We start from the raw sequence: 22615 nt of genomic DNA, 5'->3' as shown, positions 1-22615 counted from the left end.
AGATTTGCGAAGTGTATGGTGATAGAGTGAAAGCAAACTGCGTAAGTGGATACGAGAATTCAACGATGGCCCTGACAACGTCCATGATGAGTGTGGTGTCACCGTCAGACACCACACTTGCTAGGTGGTAGCCTTTAAATCGGTCGCGGTCCGTTAGTATACGTCAGACCCCCGTGTCGCCACTATCAGTGATTGCAGACCGAGTGCCGCCACACGGCAGGTCTAGAGAGGCTTAAGCACTCGTCCCAGTTGTACAGACGACTTTGCTAGCGATGGTTCACTGACAAAATACGCTCTCATTTGCCAAGACGATAGTTAGCATAGCCTTCAGCTACGTCATTTGCTACGACCTAGCAAGGCGCCATGTTCAGTTACTATTGATATTGTGAATAATGTACAGTCAAGAGCGACGCTCATTATTAATGGATTAAAGTTAAGCATTCCACCAGCTACGTCCGTTTTTTCTAAATTCTAATTTCCTTGTCCCGTTCCAGACCTCACGCCAGCCTGCGTGAGCTAAAACGAGTGCCTTTCGGCTTCCTCTAGTAACCCGGTGTTGGCTCTCCTGCCAAGCCACAACATTGGCGACGAGACAATACCGCGTTCGTAACTATACTGCCCTGATTTACTTGTGTAATGGCTTCGCCACCATCTCCAGATGTACTGTCCGAATTTTATCGCTTACAGAATCAGCAGACGCAGGCTGTACTGGATGCCCTTGGACAGCTCGTCCAGGGTCAACGTGCGATGCAAAACGACGCGGCAGCTGCCGCTCCACCGCTAACGCAGCCACAAAACGCAGTTGCACCACCTTTTCGCCCTTTTGATGCTGCACTGGAAAGCTGGACGGAGTGGTCACGCCAATTTGGATTCCATCTCGCCACCTACAGAATTCAAGGTAACGAGGGGCAGCCTTTTTTGTTATCTTCCGGCGGGGTGACCATGTACCGTGTGACAGTCAAATTATTTCCCTGACGCGACGTAGCAACTCTGTCCTACGACGAAATTTTGCCTGCATTAGATGCATATTTCAAAGACTCAGTCAATGTAGTTGCCAAATGGTACACCTTCTTTCGTACAAAACATATGGCAGGTCAGACTAATAGGGAGTGGGTTGCAACCTTGCAAGGCCTTACTAGGGATTGTGCTTTTGAGTGTCAATGTGGACTTCCTTATTCAGATAAGGTGCATGATGCAATTGCACAGAACGTTTCTGATGTTCGTATATGGGACTAGATTTTGAAACTAGTCAATCCCTTTCTTCAACAAGTGATGGACATATTGGATCGACAGGACACACTTGACTTTGCTCAGGAATCATTTGAAACTTCGCCACCCGTGTGTCAGGTTAACCGGTCCGCCGGGCGAACTGCATGGAACAGTAAACAGTCCTCACGCCCGGCCGCGCCGCTGCCGCCAGGCTCTCAGCCACGTGTACCATGCCGGCAAGCAAATGCAGTACTAAAATCATGCCCGCGGTGTGCTACTAGACATTCACGTGAGAGTTGCTCACCACGCCAAGCTATTTGCTTTTACTGTAATAAATAGGACATGTTCAAAGTGTTTGCCAGAAAAAGCTCAGATTGGAAGCTCAAAACCATTACAGGCCCTTTGCTTCGCGCCAGAATCGGAATCGATACTCAGGCTCGCGAAACTTCGCCCATGGAAATTCATATAGTCAATTTCCCTCTGCCCAGTGCCACTCTCTCTCACAGTGACTGTGTTCGTCCCACAAATAGTGTGCATCGACATCGCAGAAACTCCCGTCAAGTCGCAAGTGATTTTGTACAGGGTCAGTTCACGTTGCACGAGACAGTCGCTCTTGTCGTCAACAGGACAATAAACTTTTTGTGGACTTGGACATTAACGGCAATGTGATACCACTCGAGCTCGATACCGGGGCTGCAGTTTCACTGATCAATCAAGACACTTACAAACTGCTGGGCACACCTCCGTTGCATGCCGCAACTGTTAATTTAACTACCTATTCAGGTCACAAGGTCCCTGCGTTAGTACAGTGCAGCATTCTTGCAACATACAAGGGACAAACAAAACTTGTGTCATTTTACGTCCTTCATTCTTCTTCTGCAGTGAACTTGTTTGGTTTCGATTTATTTCAGTTGTTTAACTTGTCTATAGTAAATCAGGTCCTATCAGTGAACCAGACTGTGCCTTCCGACAGTGTTTCTCGTCTATGTGAAGAATTTGCAGACATTTTTGCACGGGGCCTCGGTTGCGCTAAGAACTATAGCACATTTGGAACTGAAAGTAAACGCGCAACCGAAATTTTTCAGAGCGCGCAATGTTCCTCACACATTGCATGATGAGGTCGCAAAAACATTACACGATTTGGAATCACAAGGTGTAATTGAACGTGTGCAGGCTTCTCTCTGGGCATCACCCTTAGTAATTTTGCCAAAACCTTCTGGAAAGTTGAGACTTTGTGCAGACTTCAAGGCAACAATGAATCCACAACTAGTGATTGCAACTTTTCCTTTACCCCGCCCGGAAGATCTTTTTGACAAACTGTGCACGGGGAAATATTTTTCGAAGTTGGACCTAGCAGATGCGTACTTGCAAATACCGGTGGACGAAGAATCCCAGCGCGTTTTGGTGGTTAACACGCATCTTGGTTTGTATCGATTCAAACGACTGCCATTCGGGTGTGCATCCACCCGTGCATTGTTTCAGCAATATCTACAAACTGTTTGTGCGTCGGTCCCTATTGCAACAAACTATCTGGACGACATTGTGATCTCCAGAAAGACAGAAGAAGAACATTTAGCCAATCTCAGAACATTATTTCAGGTCTGGCGACAAAATGGTCTTCGCTTCCGGAAGGACAAATGTGTGTTTTTTGCTCGTGACTTACCCTAGCTGGGACATGTACTCAATGCCCAAGGCATACATCCCAGTCCAGAGCACCTCCGTGCCATACAAGACTTGCCTTAACCGCAGAATTTGGAGCAGCTACAGAGTGTGTTGGGAAAAATTAACTATTACCATCGCTATGTTCCACAGGCCTCTTCCATTTCAGCTCCGCTTCATCGCTTACGCCGTAAAGGTGTTCCATTCGTCTGGACGACGGAATGCGAACGCGCCTTTCGCCGGTTGAAATCGGCGTTGCTTTCCAATACTTGCCTTACGCCATTCGATCCCCAGAAGCCCCTTTTGTTGATGGTGGATGCATCGGACTCCGGGATCGGTGCTGTGCTTGCGCACAAAGATGGATCGCACGATCGCCCTATTGCCTTTGCGTCCAAATTGCTCTCGTCTGCGCAAAGAAATTATTCACAGATCGAGAAAGAAGCATTGGCTCACGTATTTGGTGTTACAAAGTTTCATGATTTCCTGTATGGTCGTCACTTTACCATCCTCACAGACCACAAACCTTTGACATCGCTTTTTCATCCGAACAAGCCTGTACCTCCACGTACAGCGCAGAAATTTATTCGCTGGTCTATCTTCCTCTAGCAGTACCGCTATGATATCTTGTATCGGTCCACTGCTAAGCACGGAAACGCTGATGCGTTGTCCCGTTTGCCTGTTGCTGAGGATAGAGCATTCGATTCCTCCGAACTTGCTTGCATGTTCATTGATTCGGAAACCGATGACGTGGTCAAATCGTTTCCGATTGATTTTCGTCGTGTACCTGCAGCCACAGCTGCCGGCCCTGTCCTTGCTACCACTCTGCGTTTTGTTGCTACGCAATGGCCCTTGTCAAAGTCACAGATCAGGCATCCGTTGGTTCGCCGATTTTTTGCTCACCAGGAGAGACTTTTCGTACGACGTAGTGTTTTGCTGTTGCGTTCAGATAATGATCAGTCCAGGGTCGTGGTACCACGTTCGTTACAGTCCTCTGTCTTACAGCTTCTCCACCAAGGACATTGGAGTATAGTGAGAACGAAACAACTTGCTCGTCAGCACTGTACTTGGTTCGGAATCGATACCGCGATTACGAATATGTGCTCTTCTTGCATGGTGTGTGCCGAACAACAATCAGCACCACCGCGGAAATTCTTTGCATGGCCAAAAGCCACTTCCCCTTGGCAACACCTACACATCGATTTTGCTGGTCCATTCTGGAATGCTCGATGGTTGGTTGTGGTAGATTCATTCAGTAATTTTCCTTTTGTTGTCCGGATGTCTTCAACGACGTCATCTGCCACCATCCAAGCGTTATCTGCTATCTTTTGCATTGTAGGTCTTCCGCAGACTATTGTTTCCGAGAATGGCCCACAATTCATCTCCGCAGAATTTCAGTCATTCTGCAAGGGCAATGGTATTCAGCATCTGACATCCGCGCCATTTTCGCCACAGTCAAACGGTGCTGCTGAACGATTGGTCAGGACTATCAAGTCACAGATGTTGAAGTTGAAAGAGTCGCATTCTCGGGAGGCCGCGTTAATGCTCTTTTTGTCCTCGTATCGCTCTTAGCCCCGAGATGGTCGCTCGCCGGCTGAGTTGCTCCACGGCCGCCCTCATCGAACCTTGATGTCTTTGCTACATCCGCCGCATCGGTTTCCTGTGCAGCGGCAGACACCTGCTTTTTCCCCAGGCGACGTTGTCTACTATCGCCACTATCGAGGTTCACGGCGTCGGCTCGAAGGGCGCCTTCTTCGCTGCCTCGGCCGCGCTATGTATCTGGTTTTGGGGGCCTATGGTGAAGTGCGTCGGCATCTCAATCAGCTGCGCCTCTGTCGTCGCACGGGATCTGAAGTGTTGGCAGAAGAGACAACACCGTGTTGCTAGAGGAGGCCGAAATGCACACTTTTAAGCTCACGCAGACTGGCGTGAGGTCTGGAACAGTTAAGGGAATTTTTAGTAGCAAATAAAGTACGTAGTTGATGTAATACTTAACTTTAATCCATAATTATAGAACATCGGTCTGACGGTACAGGCATCACAAGTTAAATATCTATTGATAATGGCGCCTTGCTAGGTCGTAGCAAATGACGTAGCTGAAGGCTATGCTAACTATCGTTTCGGCAAATGAGAGCGTAATTTGTCAGAGTAGCATCGCTAGCAAAGTCGGCTGTACAACTGGGGCGAGTGCTAAGAAGTATCTCTAGACCTGCCGTGTGGTGGCGCTCGGTCTGCAATCACTGACAGTGGCGAGACGCGGGTCCGACGTATACTAACGGACCGCGGCCGATTTAAAGGCTACCACCCAGCAAGTGTGGTGTCTGGAGGTGACACCACAGGATCTGCCGCTCCCCGTCTGCTTTCAGAGACGGTGCCGTCCGGTCAGCGCCCTGGGGACCCATCTACTGGCTCGCCTCAGCCCCAGGTGTTACCGACCCTGCCTTCCATTTTGCCCCATGGCGACGCGCCGCCGCCGCCGCCGCCTGTTCTCCCACCGGCGACGCCTGCAGTGGACGCGTCGCTGCAACCGCTGGGCGCCTCCCTGGGTCTCGTGCCGCCGATCGCTTCCCGTGACCAGTTGTCCTCCGACATGGAACTCTGGCCCGCTCCGGACCATATGTCGTCTTCGCCCGTCGGGTGCCCCGGCCCGATGGAGGTCGACCCTTCGGCCTGTCCTGTCTCTGCGGGCGCATACACCGCATGTTGGCTTGCACCCTGGAGCACGTTTTCAGGCGTTTCTTAGCACCCCGCGGTCCGAATGGTAGGGTGCGGGTGGCACAGCCTCGCCTGTTGTTAGGCTCCCCACCTCGTCGCATACGTCAACATGGGGTCCTCCCCACGGCGAGCGGAAGCCTTATGCCACAACCGTGCGCCGATTTGTGGGGGAGGAATGTGGTGTCACCGCCAGACACCACACTTGCTAGGTGGTAGCCTTTAAACCGGCCGCGGTCCGTTAGTATACGTCGGACCCGCGTGTCGCCACTATCAGTGATTGCAGACCGAGCGCCGCAACACGGCAGGTCTAGAGAGACTTCTTAGCACTCGCCCCAGTTGTACAACCGACTTTGCTAGCGATGGTTCACTGACAAAATACGCTCTCATTTGCCGAGACGATAGTTAGCATAGCCTTCAGCTACGTCATTTGCTACGACCTAGCAAGGCGCCATTTTCAGTTACTATTGATATTGTGAATAATGTACAGTCAAGAACGACGCTCATCATTAATGGATTAAAGTTAAGTATTCCACCAGCTTGTAACCTCCCCACAAAAATAAAAGATAATATTTAAATGTAAATGGACATCGTGCTAAACGTAACCTCCCAGCAGAAATAAAAGAAAAGGCTATGATAATGAAAACGAGCCTAATGTTTGGTCCCCACAAAAATTATAGAATAATAATGACCCAATGTAAACTCGACACAAAAATTGAGAAATCAAGATTAATCATTAAACCCACAATAATAGGGCAGCATCGCTGACCTTAGGCCCTGTGCAATAATTAATCTGATAAATTGATTCTGGGAGGAAAAGCATAGGAAATATTGTTTCAATTGGATGATTCTTTTCTTAAAAACGATTGCTTTGAAAACAAAATTATTATTGGGGCAATTCTTGAACAAATTAATTACAATTAACATACATTACATTATCAGATGTGCGCAATGCTGCTTCATTACCTTATTTAACAATATACCTCGTCCCGAATCTTGACCAGAGACCCATGTCGACGCCCGCCGACTCCTCACACACAACTTCCGACCGACTCCAACTCGCAACAGAACTCTCGTGCAGTCAAGCGCAGACTAGACACGATAAATAACTCTCTGGTCAGAGATTCTGTCATGTCTCGCCTTCGCTGGTACTGTTTCATAACCCTCCACGTGGGGGGGGGGGGGGGGGGGGGGGCAAAAATTTGGCAGCGATGGTGAGTCATTTGGACTTGCCATGAGCAACAAATTTTTTCTTGACTAATTAACTTTACAATCACAGAATATACAGATGTAGAACATGAAGTAAATGTGGTACACATGCACCGAGTACGAAACATATTAGACAATAACAAAATGTGAGTACAAAACGTATTAACAAGTGCACATGCACTGAAAAATTCTTCAACGTTTTCACAACAAATAAACATAATGAGTACAAATCTCATTGACAAATGACATAAGTGCACATGTACTGTAGTTCAGAACATATCAGCAAATCAAAATGCACATACAATGAGTAGAAGTCATGTTAGAAAAATGACAAAAGTGCACACGCACTGAAAAATTCCTTAGCATTTTCACAACAAATAAACGTAATGGCAAAAAAAATCATGTTGACAAGTGACATAAGAGCACATGTACTATAGCTCAGAACATATCAGCAAATCACAAAATGAATATACGATAAGTAGAAATCATGTTAGAAAAATGACAAAAGTGCACACGCACTGAAATTCAGAATATATCAGCAAATCACAAAATGTATATACAATAAGTAGAAATCATGTTAAAAAAATGACAAAAGTGCACACGCACTGAAATTCAGAATATATCAGCAAATCACAAAATGTATATACAATAAGTAGAAATCATGTTAGAAAAATGACAGAAGTGCACATGCACTGTAGTTCAGAATATATCAGCAAATCGAAAAAAATGTATAGGCCATGAATACAAATGATGTTAGCAAAAAAAAAAAAAAAAGATTTTGACTATGTTACAAGAATTAGGATAGGAAAGGGAAGGATTGCATCATGGTTGTAGCACTTTAGGTTGCACGCAGCTGCACTGAAAGTCCATATCTTTCCACAGAAGTACAACACCAAGTGAGACAATCTGAAGTTCTTTTCCCAGAAGTGTTTATCAGCGTAGCCAAGACACTGAAATGTCGTAGTAATATTCCATGTTATCATTTTGGCAGTACATCAGGTACACCAAACAGTGCGACCATAATAACGTCTCCATCGCTCACGGTGGTGGACAGCATGTCGTGTCAACACCACGCTCTTACAAGGCACACCAACGTAGAATTAGTGCAAAAACCAAATATAGTGCTCCATGATCAAGAGGATATACAGGACAAATGGATATTGCAGTAATTCAAGGTAGTTAGGTCAGAAGGTGAAGGACATTAAGTCACATACTAGTCTTCATTGGGAATTACATTAGTAGTTTGCGGCATTCATAGCCCAGTTATTGAACATTTCTGTACCATGCATGTAGTATTACAGAAAAATGTTCATTAATTGTTTTACAGAGAACATTGGCATTCATTGCCTAATTACAAATCATCAGAAGTCATTCGTTTTACATAGAACATTGAAATCCATTGCCTAATTACAAATCATCAGAAGTCATCCGTTTTATAGAGAACATTGAAATTCATTACTTAATTACAAATCATCAGAAGTTATTCGTTTTACAGAGAACATTGAAATTCGTTGCCTAATTACAAATCATCAGAAGTCAATACTTAAAACAGGAGGTAGTCAATAACATAGTATTACAGAATAATGTTGGTAATTAATCATTGGTCATCCCAATACAGTAATCAGTAGCATTCATTTCCCAGTTACAAAGCATTATTAATTTATCATTGGTCATCCCAATACAGTAATCAGTAGCATTCATTTCCCAGTTACAAAGCATTATTAATTAATCATTGGTCATCCCAATACAGTAATCAGTAGCATTCATTTCCCAGTTACAAAGCATGATTAATTAATCATTGGTCATCTCAATACAGTAATGAAATTATGCGCATAGTATTTATGCATTCATTATTCAAGTGACATACTATTCAGAGCTAATCAGTATTACTCAGAACTCTCTTAAACTGGTATCGTTATTTGGGACTGGTAATACATTTTTTTTTTATTTTTAGCAATGCATTGCTTTGGGTAATTATAGGGGAAAGCAAGAAGAAAAAAAAAATTGCTTCTGGGTTGTTCCTGTAAATGAAAATGTGTAACGTCATTCGTCGTGAGTCAGCTGTAGCAAGGTTACGAAACAAGTAGAGTATATGTAATCACACTCATAAATGACATAGATTTAATGAACAACTGCTTATAGCACATTAATTTCATAAATAATTTCTCCTGCAAAAATATATATAAAAAAAAGGATTATTAAGCTGAAAGAAGAAACGCATTTTATGCTGAAAAGTAGTGAACTTCGAACTAACAGATAGTGAAATGTGTATAAAGATGTGTTCCATAGCTGTCCTTTCCAAAACCTTCAGTCATTATACTATGCAATATAACGCCTGCTGTTAAAAGCGAACTGCAACAAATACTTAAATAACTACATAGCATGAATACATAACTTCCACATTATCCTCATCTGTAAAGAAAAACTTCATTATCCATCACTTCATTATCTATATTATCATAACTCCATTATTGTCATCACCTGTAAAGAAAAACTTCATTATCCATCACTTCACTATCTATATTATCATAACTCCATTATTATCATCACCTGTAAAGAAAAACTGCATTATCCACAGTAGCATATTCTTCATCATTATTCATCAGCATTCATTATCATCTGCAAAAAATCACTTCATTACTATTTCTATCATATTTCATCACTAAAACTAAGATGTGTAGTTCTGTCTGACAGCCTGCATCAATTGCCTCGTATTCTGAAAGAAAAAATTAGTTAAGGCTGCTATTCTACGATGTGTATAGTATATTCTTGTTAATGCTTGTTAATTCTGATCCATTTACTCTTCATCACGAAGTACTGCATTCTCTTTCGTTCATTCCGAAGGTGAAATTCCCATTTTTTTTCATTTATTTCTTTCACGCATCATTTCTTTCTGAAATTGATGAACAAAGATTAATATCTTGCATTTACATCATATACTCACTAAATAATGACTGGTTTATGGTAACATAATTAAGCATACAGCATAACATGACAAAAAACGTAATATGTGAAAAACATAGATAGTGTTCAGAGGCAAAAATGTACTCAGTGTATGACAATGTAACAGTAGTCACGATGTTGAGATATCATAAGGCAAAATGTCAAATTCAACTGGTGTTTGCTATATCTTAACTATTTCATAGTGCATACAAACAAAATATGAAAACAATCGTACAAACATAAAAAAAATGATGACAAGAGATGTGACCTCCTTTCTGTTCAGCTTGTATGTTGTGTAGTTAATAGAGGCGAGAATTGAAGACTTTAATAGAGAAAAAATTTGATAAAATTAATGTATCACTAGATAGAATTGTATAATTATTCGTAACATACGTAATTTTATCTGGAAAATGTGCACTGTCTAATGTGTAACGACAAGAAAAGCGACCTGCTAACCTTACCTTGCCGGGCACTTGCCATGAAAAAATACGATAATCATCAGTAAGTAGTTACATAAATATAATTGGATAAGTGGTCATAAAATGTGTAAATTCATCTGGAAAAATATGCACGGTCTGATGTGTAACGACAAGAAAAGCGACCTGCTAACCTTACCTTGCCGGGCACTTGCCAAGAAAAAATACGATAATCATCAGTAAGTAGTTACATAAATATAATTGCATAAGTGGTCATAAAATGTGCAAATTCATCTGGAAAAATATGCACGGTCTGATGTGTAACGACAAGAAAAGCGACCTGCTAACCTTACCTTGCCGGGCACTTGCCAAGAAAAAATACGATAGTCATCAGTAAGTAGTCATGTGAATATAATTGCATAAGTGATCATAAAATTAGAAAATGGCATTATAGCATGTTAAATCATAAAGTATCTTCATTCAATAAAAGGTTTGACGTTTGACCAGTGGTGGTTTCCTTTCGATTTTCTGGTTCTCAAAGTTTCGACGTGTACAACATTGGGGTGAGGAATACTGCGAATCCGATATGGACCTGCGCATAGAAGTTCAAATTTACTGCACCTACCTTTTCCTTTGTTGGATAAATAGTGTGTACGTACTAATATTTTCTGTCCAATGTGAAAGGCACGGCGTGTACAAACCTGTTTTTGCTGTCTTCTCCGGCGCTCTGCGGCACGTTTGTTGATGTTCAGCGCAATGTCGATTATTTCGTCGTGTCGTAATCGACGAGATGTAGGAAAGTTTACTAATTCTGTAATTTTGTTAGGTGGTTCAACATTTTTCAGTATAACAGACGGAGATATCATAATGGATTCATTTGGAATGGAATTAATTACATCTTGGAATGAGAATATGTGTGTGTCCCAATCAATATGTCTTTTGTGGCAGTATATTCTACACAGTTTACCAATTTCTTTCATTAATCGTTCACAAGGGTTCGAAGAAGCATGGTACTTGGATACATAGATCGGAGAAATGTTTCTAGCTCGTAACATGCGTGTCCATACAGCAGAACGAAATTGTGATCCATTATCGGAAATTACTTTCAACACATGCCCTACACGAAATAGAAAATGTTTTACAAATGCTTTCGAAACGGTTTTAGCAGTAGCTTTGCGTAACGGAGTGAAAGTAACAAATTTTGAAGTGAGTTCAACAGCGACAAAGATGTAGCAAAAACCTCTATTAGTTCTGGGAATCGGACCAAAAATGTCTACAGCGGCCATATGTCTTAATTTAACAGGTACAATGGGATATAATGGAGGAATATGTGAAGTTGTGTCTGACTTAGCTTTCTGGCAGATTTTACATGACGCTAAAACTCGTCGTATACGTTTCTCCATGTTGGCAAAATAACAGTTCTGTCTCAGTATAAGAAAACATTTTCTGGGTCCGTAATGTGCGTAACTTAAATGAGTGTACCAGATTAATTTGTTAACCAGTTCGTCAGGAATGCATAATAACCAACTGTTGCTGTCAGGATGAGAGCGGCGAAACAGAATGTCATTGCGTACAGTGTAATGGTTTCTGATGGTAACATTATTCCTATCTTGCCAGAGGTGTTTAATTTCTTTCCACACGTTGTCTTTATTTTGCTCTTTTGCTATGTCCTGTAATGACGACGAAATAAAATTTTCAAATGCAGCTTGTTGAATGAACATGACGCTGAAATTTGCTTTGCAGAAGTTGGTTGCGATGTCTTGCTGATTGTTGCTGAGAGAACGAGATAGTGCGTCTGCTATAATATTTTGTGTGCCGGGAATGTGAACTATTGTAAAATTAAATTCCTGCATGTAAAGCTTCCATCTGCTTAATCTGTCGTGAGTAAATTTAGCTGAAAGTAAAAATTGTATAGCTCTATGGTCTGTGTAAACGGTGGTGTGTCTTCCATAAAGAAAGTGCCGAAATCTCGTAAAAGCCCATACAACACATAATGTTTCCAGTTCTGTAACGGAATAGTTTCGTTCAGCAGGTGACAGAATCCGGCTTGCAAATGCGATGTTTTAAATTATTGTTGAGCCATCTTCTTCAATTTCCTGAAAAATATGTACGCCTAAAGCGGTGTTGGAACTGTCGGTGGCAATGGAAAAATCTCTGGTAAGATCTGGGTGCGATAAAAGTGGTGCATTCAACAAAGCATGTTTCAGGTTCATAAATTCAGAATGTGCTTGCTTATCCCAGGACCAAATAGTGTTTTTACCTGTCAATTGGCATAATCTAGGTGTGTAAAGCAGAGTGATTAATAAATTTACGAAATAAGTTAATTAAACCCAGAAAACTGCGTAGTTGTTTCTTCGTTGTAGGAACAGTAGTGTCACGTAAAGCTTGAAGTTTTTCCGGATCAGGCGCAATGCCTTATGCTGAAATTACATGTCCAAGAAATTTTATAGAAGTTTTGCCAAAGTGCGATTTACCGAGATTAACTGTGAGTCCTTAAGCTTGAAAAGTTTGCAACAGTCGTTCAAGAATCATATTGTGTTCAGACCAGTTAGCTTCTGCAATAAGAATGTCATCTACGTACGTTGTAATTCTGTCTTTAAGTTCTGTCGGAAGTATTGTGTTCAAACCGCGAATAAAAGCTGCAGAAGAAATAGTTAAGCCGAACGGTAATTTACAAAATTGATAACAGTCACCAAAACAGAGAAAAGCTGTATATTTTCTGCAATTTGGATGAAGCTGAATTTGCCAAAATCCCGATTTCAAATCTAGTGTGGAATAAATAGCAGTACCGTGAAATTTCTGCAGAAGTTCCTCTAATGTCTGTGGTCGATCTGTTTCATTAATAATTATGTCATTGATGTGACGTGAATCAAGTACGAGGCGAAGTGAGCCATCCTTTTTCTTAACAATATGTAGCGGGTTTATGTACGGACTAACTGCCGGTTCTGTAATTCCTTGGTCGAGCATATCTTGCAATTCTTTCTTAACATGTTCTCTATGAATATATGGAATGGGATAATGCTTGGCTTTAAATGTATCATGCTGTTTGACTTGAAATTCATACATAAAACCGGACATAGTACCAGGAATGTTGTCGAAAACTGGAGCTTGCTGTAAAAGAATTTTGTGTAGTTGCGTGCGTTCGTCGTCTGTATTTGCACTGCTTTGTTTAACTTTATCAGAAATCATCTGCATTACGTCGTAGTCAACTTCGTCTGGAGTGTTATAGTTATGTACGTACGTATCTGTGAACAATGTGGAATCACAGTCTATGTTACGTGATGCGGAAATGACCTCTGTACGATTAATTGTTTGATCTTCCGCAGATAAGGAGTGCTGAAATTCTAAAGCCAATTGTACATTTTCATCCTTTAGCATTAAATAGGAATTTTGAAAATCAATAACTGCGTCGTGTTGTACCAGAAAATTAGTACCTAAAATAACGTCTGTTGTCAATAAAGGAACAATCCAAAAATTTGAGTGAAATGTGTGACCTGCAATGTAAAATGATAAATGTGTCTGTAATTTAACGTCTACTCCTTTACTCGATACTGCTCCTTTTACTTTCGTTTTGCCTAATGGTAATGTTGGATAGGTATTCTCTTTGTTACACTCGTTGAAAGTCTCTTCATTTATAACTGACATAGGTGATCCAGAATCGATTACTGCTGAAAATTTCGATGAACCAATTTTAATTTCGATGACAGGATGTGAAATAGTTTTTTGAACAACTGGTCTTTCCTGTAAAAGAGTGTCTCGGATGTCGTCAAAAGTAATAACTTTTTCGTGAACAACATTCTGCGTGTCTAAAGTAGTGCTTGTGTTACTGGAAGATGCGACCTGTACAGTATCTAGTCAGATTCTATCTGACGTGTTATTATTTTCAGGACAATTCTGTGGCATTTCGACTATTTAAACTGTTCTGTTATTTCTTCCAGACGTATTACGCTCTGGATGATGCCTACTGTCTGGTTCATTCATGAGAATATGTTGTTGCTGATCATTTTGCTGCTGGTAAGACCGACTGTTATTAAACGTACACTGAAAATTGTCCTCATTATTTTTACGTCTGTCGTAATAGTCATTCCTATACGGTGCATTGCGATAGGAATTGAAATACTGTGTTTTCTGTACGTAGTTGTTCTTTTGCTGCCGTGCGTTACTATTTGTTGTACCAGGGACTATACGTCCACGCGGCGAAACATTAAAGTTTGGTTGACCTTGTGCATTACATTGTTGGTTAGGTATGCTAACCGGCTGGTTTTGTTGCTGTTGTTGTGAAAAACCTCTATTGTTACTAAAATATGGTTCCTGCTGCTGATAATTTTGACGATATTGATAATTAGAATTTTGTCCGTTATTAAAGTGCTGTTGGTTGTCATTCCTAAAGCGTCTATTACCTTTACTATTGAAATTACGTGACTGATCGTAATTACTGTTAAGTTTGTTGGCCTTGGTTATTATGTGAAAAATTTTTGTTTAGAAAGGAATAATCAGATTGCTGTACTTCCAAAAGCTGTAACAGATCTCTGAATGCCGAAATGTTTTCTTTTTGCTGACCCGTTAGAAGTGACACTCTTAGTGACTGTGGTAATTTAGAAATGCATAATTGTATAAGTGCAGATTCACTGTATGGTTCACTTAGGTACTGGTTTTGTTGCACCATGTGCTCAAAAAATTGAGTGACACTGGGAAAGTTTGAGTTCTCATAATTCGGTAAGCTAATTAGTTGATCCTTAATTCTTCGACCAATGCGCTGACAGAAAAGCATTCTGAAACTCTTCTATCGAATAGCATTGCCTCGCGATCGGTCTCATACGAGTTGCCGGTTCGCCTTCCAAAAAACTGCAAATAAACTCAAGTTTATGCGTTACGGGCCAAGTCGGTGGGAAAGCAAAGCTAAATTGTTGTATCCAATCCAGTGGGTGAATCTTTGTTTTGTCTTTTTTAAATACTTTAAATTTTCTCACTGATAGAAAATTATCATCTCTGTATGACGGAACAGGTTTAGGATTGTATGGGAATCTGTTTGACTGTGACTGTTCTGAATCTAACTCACGTACTCTCTGTAGATTACCTAAATTACACGCGCTGCGTGAGTCTGACAAATGTTCGCAAAGTGGCGTCTGCTGTGATGTGTTATTAACTGAAATATTTTTTATCTCTGTTACCTCTTGCTGTAAACTTGACAATTTTCTACGCAATGTGTTATTAGACAAATCGATCTCATTGATTGTCTGATGTAAATTTTGGAATTCAGGTGTTTGGTTAAGCAAAATCGGTGCACTATCGTCTGATTTGCTGTCATTATTACTTTCGATAATATCAATACGACTGGCCAATTCAACACATTTTTCAGTCAGTATTTTCACCTGCTCATCGGTTTTAGTGTCAGAGGCATTAATCTGTTTTTGCATTTTACGTGTGGTTTCGTTCAGTTTTTTAACGTAGCTTTGATGTCATCGGAATCCTGTGTTAGTTCTAATTGTTCGAGTCTGTCGGTCACTGTTTGAATATCTACTGTGTGTGTATCTGTTTTTGATTTAAGATCAGAAATTTCATCACGTAATTCGGTGTTCAACTGTTCGATGGTATTAATTTTGGCCGATACTGTAGCAATATTGTTGTCTACGTATGTTTTTGCCCTCGCAAACATTTTACGTTTATCTTCTTGTCTCTGTGCAGTGATTGTTTCCATGACTTGACGCTTTACTTTATTTTGATCCTGTATAAATTTTCGGAAACGCGTATCACTGTTTTGTAGGTGAAGATTAAAACGTTTGTCAATTTGAGTGTTCTGTTGGTCGAATTTCGCGTCTATCTTTGCATCCATTGTGCGCGAAAGTTCTGCTGTCATTAGTTTAAACTCGTCACGTAATTGTGTAGCTTTTTCAGAGCATTGTTTACCGACTGTACTAATTTCCTCTCTAAGTGTTTCTGTTGTAGCTGTTTGCATATCCCTTAATTCTTGAGCAACAGATCTCATTTCTTCGCTACTTTTTCTTGAACAAGCCTCAATTTCCTCGCGTAACTGTTCCTTAGTATCATGACACTGCGCGGCAACGGCTCTAATCTGTTCACTAAGCTGCCTGGAATTGTTGTCTAATTTTTCATTTAACTGTCTGGAATTTGTCTAATTTTTCATTGAGCTGTTTGAGATTTTCGTTATTTTCATTAAGCTGTTGTTTGAGATCTTCTTTAAGTTGTTCGCAATTGTTGTCTAATTTTTTACTAAGGTTGTCTTGTTTTTCACTCTGTTGTTTGAAATCTTTCCTAAGTTGTTTGTTATCTTCATTAAGGTTGTCTTGTTTTTCATTAATTTGATTAACCCGTTGTAGCAATAGTGCCATAATTTGATCCAAGCCTAAATTACCTACTCTATTTTCTGTACTGTTTGATGGTGTATCTGCAATTGTCGCGTTTTGTGTGACCATTTGGTCATTCTGTAATCTACAAAAAGGTTTGCCAGTCGGATGTACACTGTCAGTCACTATTTCGGAATTAAATGAATCTGTCGTACTTTCAGTACACTGTCCATTTTCATTAGAAAAATTTATCTGTACGTTACTTGAATTTTCCAAACCGGGTGTGTTAAGCTGTGCAGCGCTCATTACAATAGAGCGCCCCGCGTCATCAATTGTCGTCAAATTAACAGAGGAGACAATTGAGTTCGTTTGTTAATCATTAAGATAAAAATCATCATTAGTGGTTGGAACGCATTGATTGTCAGTGAATGCAGGATTGTCATCATTACACTGCGTGTCATAAGTACTATCGGTGAAGTTGTTTAAATCGGTAATTTCATTCATTACACCTCGCGATGTACTATTAATAGTTTTTCGCGGCATTTTAATACAGAGCACAATTATTCACAAATGAAATAAGCACAATGCAAAAAGCAACAAACACAAATACAACAGAGAGCAACGAATTGCCGATGATCTGAGGAAAGAACGTCACAAAATTAGTAAAAGCGTTGCGCCAAATGCTAATTATATTTTAGTAAATAAGAGCAGATATCTGGCTACTTTTCAGAAGATTCTCAAAGAAATACGATCCTGGTCCGGATGTCGCCAAGTGTAACCTCCCCACAAAAATAAAAGATAATATTTAAATGTAAATGGACATCGTGCTAAACGTAACCTCCCAGCAGAAATAAAAGAAAAGTCTATGATAATGAAAACGAGCCAAATGTTTGGTCCCCACAAAAATTATAGAATAATAATGACCCAATGTAAACTCGACACAAAAATTGAGAAATAAAGATTAATCATTAAACCCACAATAATAGGGCAGCATCGCTGACCTCAGGCCCTGTGCAATAATTAATCTGATAAATTGATTCTGGGAGGAAAAGCATAGGAAATATTGTTTCAATTGGATGATTCTTTTCTTTAAAACGATTGCTTTGAAAACAAAATTATTATTGGGGCAATTCTTGAACAAATTAATTACAATTAACATACATTACATTATCAGATGTGCGCAATGCTGCTTCATTACCTTATTTAACAATATACCTCGTCCCGAATCTTGACCAGAGACCCATGTCGACTCCCGCCGACTCCTCACACACAACTTCCGACCGACTCCAACTCGCAACAGAATTCTCGCGCAGTCAAGCGCAGACAGACACGATAAATAACTCTCTGGTCAGAGATTCTGTCATGTCTCGCCATCGCTGGTACTCTTTCAAGCTACGTCCGTTTTTTCTAAATTCTAATTTCCTTGTCCTGTTCCAGACCTCACGCCAGCCTGCGTGAGCTAAAACGCGTGCCTTTCGGCTTCCTCTAGTAACACAGTGTTGGCTCTCCTGCCAACCCACAACAATGAGTACCGCTCCGGTCGCCCTTCTTTGATTACAGACGACTTGGTGGCTTCAGTTGAAGCGAGGATTCGTGAGAACTGGTGCTTCACAATAACAGGTCTCTCAAAAGAACGTCCTGACGCCTCGAGATCAGTACTTTACAACACTGTTCCTGAACACCTAAAATTTAGGAAACTGTGCTCCCGTCGGGTCCCGAAACTCCTAAGAGAGGGCCACAAAAATCAAAGATTTGAGTGCGTGATGAAGTTCTTGACTCGTTATCACGAAAAGGTGACGGCTTCTTGAGTCAGATCGTAACTGGAGAGGAAACATGGGTTTCGCATATCACTCCAGAATCGAAGCAGCAGAGCATGGAATGGAGACAAAAAAAAAAAAAAAAAAAAAAAGAGTTCCAAATGGCTCTGAGGTCATCAGTCCCCTAGAACGACTTAAACCTAACTTATCTAAGGACATCACACACATCCATGTCCGAGGCAGGATTCGAACCTGCGACCGTAGTGGTCGCGCGGTTCCAGACTGCAGCGCCTAGAACCTTTCGGCCACTCCGGCTGGAGGACACACACACTCGCCTGTGAAGGTGAAGGCCAAACAAACTATCCCAGCGCCAAATCATGGCGTCGGTGTTTTGGGATAGGCATGGTGTTTTGTTGGTCGACTTCATGCAACGCGGAACCACTATCAATGCAGAAGCATACTGCCAAACCCTGAGGAAGCGACACAGAGCAATTCAAAACAAAAGACGCGGCAATGCAGTGCAAGACCTCACACTGCAGGTCAGACCCGCGATTTATTGGACAGTTTTGGCTGGGAAGTTTTAGACCACCCACCCTACAGTTCTGATCTTGCGCCGAGCGATTACCATCTGTTCCTCCACCTCAAACAAAACCTCAATGGCAATCGTTACAATGATGACGACAACATGAAAACGGCAGTGAACTCTTGGTTATCGGAGCAGGCGCTAAGTTTTTATGAAGAGGGTATTTTAAAACTGGTTGAGAGGTATGAACCGTGTTTGAAGAAACTTGACAACTATGTCTAAAATAGAGTGAAGTATGTAATTTCTATAAATAAATTTAATTTTTTGAAATAACCTTTCGTTGTGTACTTACGTTCAAACGGACCTTACTTAAAAAACTCGCGTCGTATCTTGTATTAGGGAAATGCAATGCGTTCCACGACTGTGATATAAGTTTTAAAATGAGAAAAAGCAGTCACCGGTCGTCGTTTCCGTTCTAGCTTCACTAGAGCAGATACGGATTTCGACTAGCAACTACCCATTAACAATGCTAAAAATACAGGAAGTACACTCCTGGAAATTGAAATAAGAACACCGTGAATTCATTGTCCCAGGAAGGGGAAACTTTATTGACACATTCCTGGGGTCAGATACATCACATGATCACACTGACAGAACCACAGGCACATAGACACAGGCAACAGAGCATGCACAATGTCGGCACTAGTACAGTGTATATCCACCTTTCGCAGCAATGCAGGCTGCTATTCTCCCATGGAGACGATCGTAGAGATGCTGGATGTAGTCCTGTGGAACGGCTTGCCATGCCATTTCCACCTAGCGCCTCAGGTGGACCAGCGTTCGTGCTGGACGTGCAGACCGCGTGAGACGACGCTTCATCCAGTCCCAAACATGCTCAATGGGGGACAGATCCGGAGATCTTGCTGGCCAGGGTAGTTGACTTACACCTTCTAGAGCACGTTGGGTGGCACGGGATACATGCGGACGTGCATTGTCCTGTTGGAACAGCAAGTTCCCTTGCCGGTCTAGGAACGGTAGAACGATGGGTTCGATGACGGTTTGGATGTACCGTGCACTATTCAGTGCCCCCTCGACGATCACCAGTGTTGTACGGCCAGTGTAGGAGATCGCTCCCCACACCATGATGCCGGGTGTTGGCCCTGTGTGCCTCGGTCGTATGCAGTCCTGATTGTGGCGCTCACCTGCACGGCGCCAAACACGCATACGACCATCATTGGCACCAAGGCAGAAGCGACTCTCATCGCTGAAGACGACACGTCTCCATTCGTCCCTCCATTCACGCCTGTCGCGACACCAGTGGAGGCGGGCTGCACGATGTTGGGGAGTGAGCGGAAGACGGCCTAACGGTGTGCGGGACCGTAGCCCAGCTTCTTGGAGACGGTTGCGAATGGTCCTCGCCGATACCCCAGGAGCAACAGTGTCCCTAATTTGCTGGGAAGTGGCGGTGCGGTCCCCTACGGCACTGCGTAGGATCCTACGGTCTTGGCGTGCATCCGTGCGTCGCTGCGGTCCGGTCCCAGGTCGACGGGCACGTGCACCTTCCGCCGACCACTGGCGACAACATCGATGTACTGTGGAGACCTCACGCCCCACGTGTTGAGGAATTCGGCGGTACGTCCACCCGACCTCCCGCATGCCCACTATACGCCCTCGCTCAAAGTCCGTCAACTGCACATACGGTTCACGTCCACGCTGTCGCGGCATGCTACCAGTGTTAAAGACTGCGATGGAGCTCCGTATGCCACGGCAAACTGGCTGACACTGACGGCGGCGGTGCACAAATGCTGCGCAGCTAGCGCCATTCGACGGCCAACACCGCGGTTTCTGGTGTGTCCGCTGTGCAGTGCGTGTGATCATTGCTTGTACAGCCCTCTCGCAGTGTCCGGAGCAAGTATGGTGGGTCTGACACACCGGTGTCAATGTGTTCTTTTTTCCATTTCCAGGAGTGTATATTAGCAGAACATACCATACAAAGATTACAACTAATGGCGTAACCTATATTGCTTGTACATTAATTACCACACCAGTGTTTCGGAGTTGTTATAAGTACCCTAGTACGTCTACACCTGTTGCTGAGGTTCTTGGTACGATTGATTATAGAAAACAAACACCGTCCGAACAGCGCTCGAAGGCCCAGCGGAACTGAACGGATACGGTTACGGAGGGGCGTGTGGTCCGTACGCCGTTCTCCCAGCCGTAGTCAGTTTTGGTGAGCAGAGCCGCTGCCTCTCAGCCAGGTAGCTCCCCAACTGGCCTCGCGAGGTCTGAGTGCAGCCCGCCTGCCAGCAGCACCCGGCGGACCTGGTCGGTGATCCAACCGAGTGCCAGGCAAACCCGACAGCACTTAACTTCGACGATCTGATGGAGACCGGTGTTATCACTGAGGCAGCGCCGTTGCCACAGTTCATTATACACTACTGTGTAACAAAGGTAGGCTGTGCATAGAACATACACTACTGGCCATTAAAATTGCTACACCACTAAGATGACGTGCTACAGACGCCAAATTTAACCGACAGGAAGAAGATGCTATGATATGCAAATCATTAGCTTTTCAGGACATTCACACAAGGTTGGCGGCGGTGGCGACACCTACAACATGCTGACATGAGGAATGTTTCCAACCGATTTCTCATACACAAACAGCAGTTGACCGGCGTTGCCTGGTGAAGCGTTGTTGTGATGCCTCGTGTAAGGAGGAGAAATGCGTACCACCACATTTCCGACTTTGATAAAGGTCGGATTGTAGCCTATCGCGGTAGCGGTTTATCGTATCGCGACACTGCTGCTCGCGTTGGTCGAGATCCAATGACTGTTAGCAGAACATGGAATCGGTGGGTTCAGGAGGGTAATACGGAACGCCGTGCTGGATCCCAAAGGCCTCGTATCACTAGCAGTCGAGATGACAGACATCTTATCCACATGGCTGTAACGGATCGTGCACCCACGCCTCGATCCCTGAGTCAACAGATGGGGACGTTTGCAAGACAACAACTACCTGCACGAACAGTTCGACGACGTTTGCAGCAGCATGGACTATCAGCTCGGAGACCATGGCTGCGGTTACCCTTGACGCTGCATCACAGATAGGAGTGCCTGCGATGGTGTACTCAACGACGAACCGGGGTGCACGAATGCCAAAACGTCATTTTTTCGGATGAATCCAGGTTCTGTTTACAGCATCGTGATGGTCGCATCCGTGTTTGGCGACATCGCGATGAACGCACATTGGAAGCGTGTATTCGTCATCGCCATACTGGCGTATCACCCGCCGTGATGGTATGAAAGTGATTTTAACCATGCTTTTAAATACTAAGCAAATAAATGGCTCACAAGGAGTCAATGTGGTATTTTTTAGTGTCTGCTAATGTTAACGTTTAAAAGTAGCAGCTAGATCAATAATTTTAGTTGTACTTTATTTTATTTTACTCTATTCCTATGCAAATTTTAAATTTCAATGGATCCCCTAATTGCTTTACTGTGAAGTTTACGTATTATGTAGTTCATGTGATGTTGTCAGTCATACGACCACACTGCCGCCTGAGAGATCGATCCGCCGGGTGCGATTCTCTCGATAAACGAAACAGATGAACGGCTGTGCTAGCCTAAGAGTAGACAGCCAATCGCAATACTTATGCTTGCCGCCAGGCACCGCTAGGCCACTTCACATGTAGCAGGAGAGTAGTGCAGTTGTGCCAGTCTACAGTTCGTAGCCGCGCTCAGTGGTCAGCCAGCGCCGATGTTAGTCATCGTCTGCTGCTCACTCATTGCTACCATCAAGTCTTTGTATCTCCGTTCCACGTTAGTCTCCAAATTCACTGGATTCGACATCAAGATTACAAGAGATTTGTGACTTGTAAATTA

Source organism: Schistocerca serialis, chromosome 4 (genome assembly GCF_023864345.2).
Source record: "Schistocerca serialis cubense isolate TAMUIC-IGC-003099 chromosome 4, iqSchSeri2.2, whole genome shotgun sequence".
Taxonomy (NCBI): domain Eukaryota; kingdom Metazoa; phylum Arthropoda; class Insecta; order Orthoptera; family Acrididae; genus Schistocerca; species Schistocerca serialis.
This window is presented reverse-complemented; position numbering follows the sequence as displayed.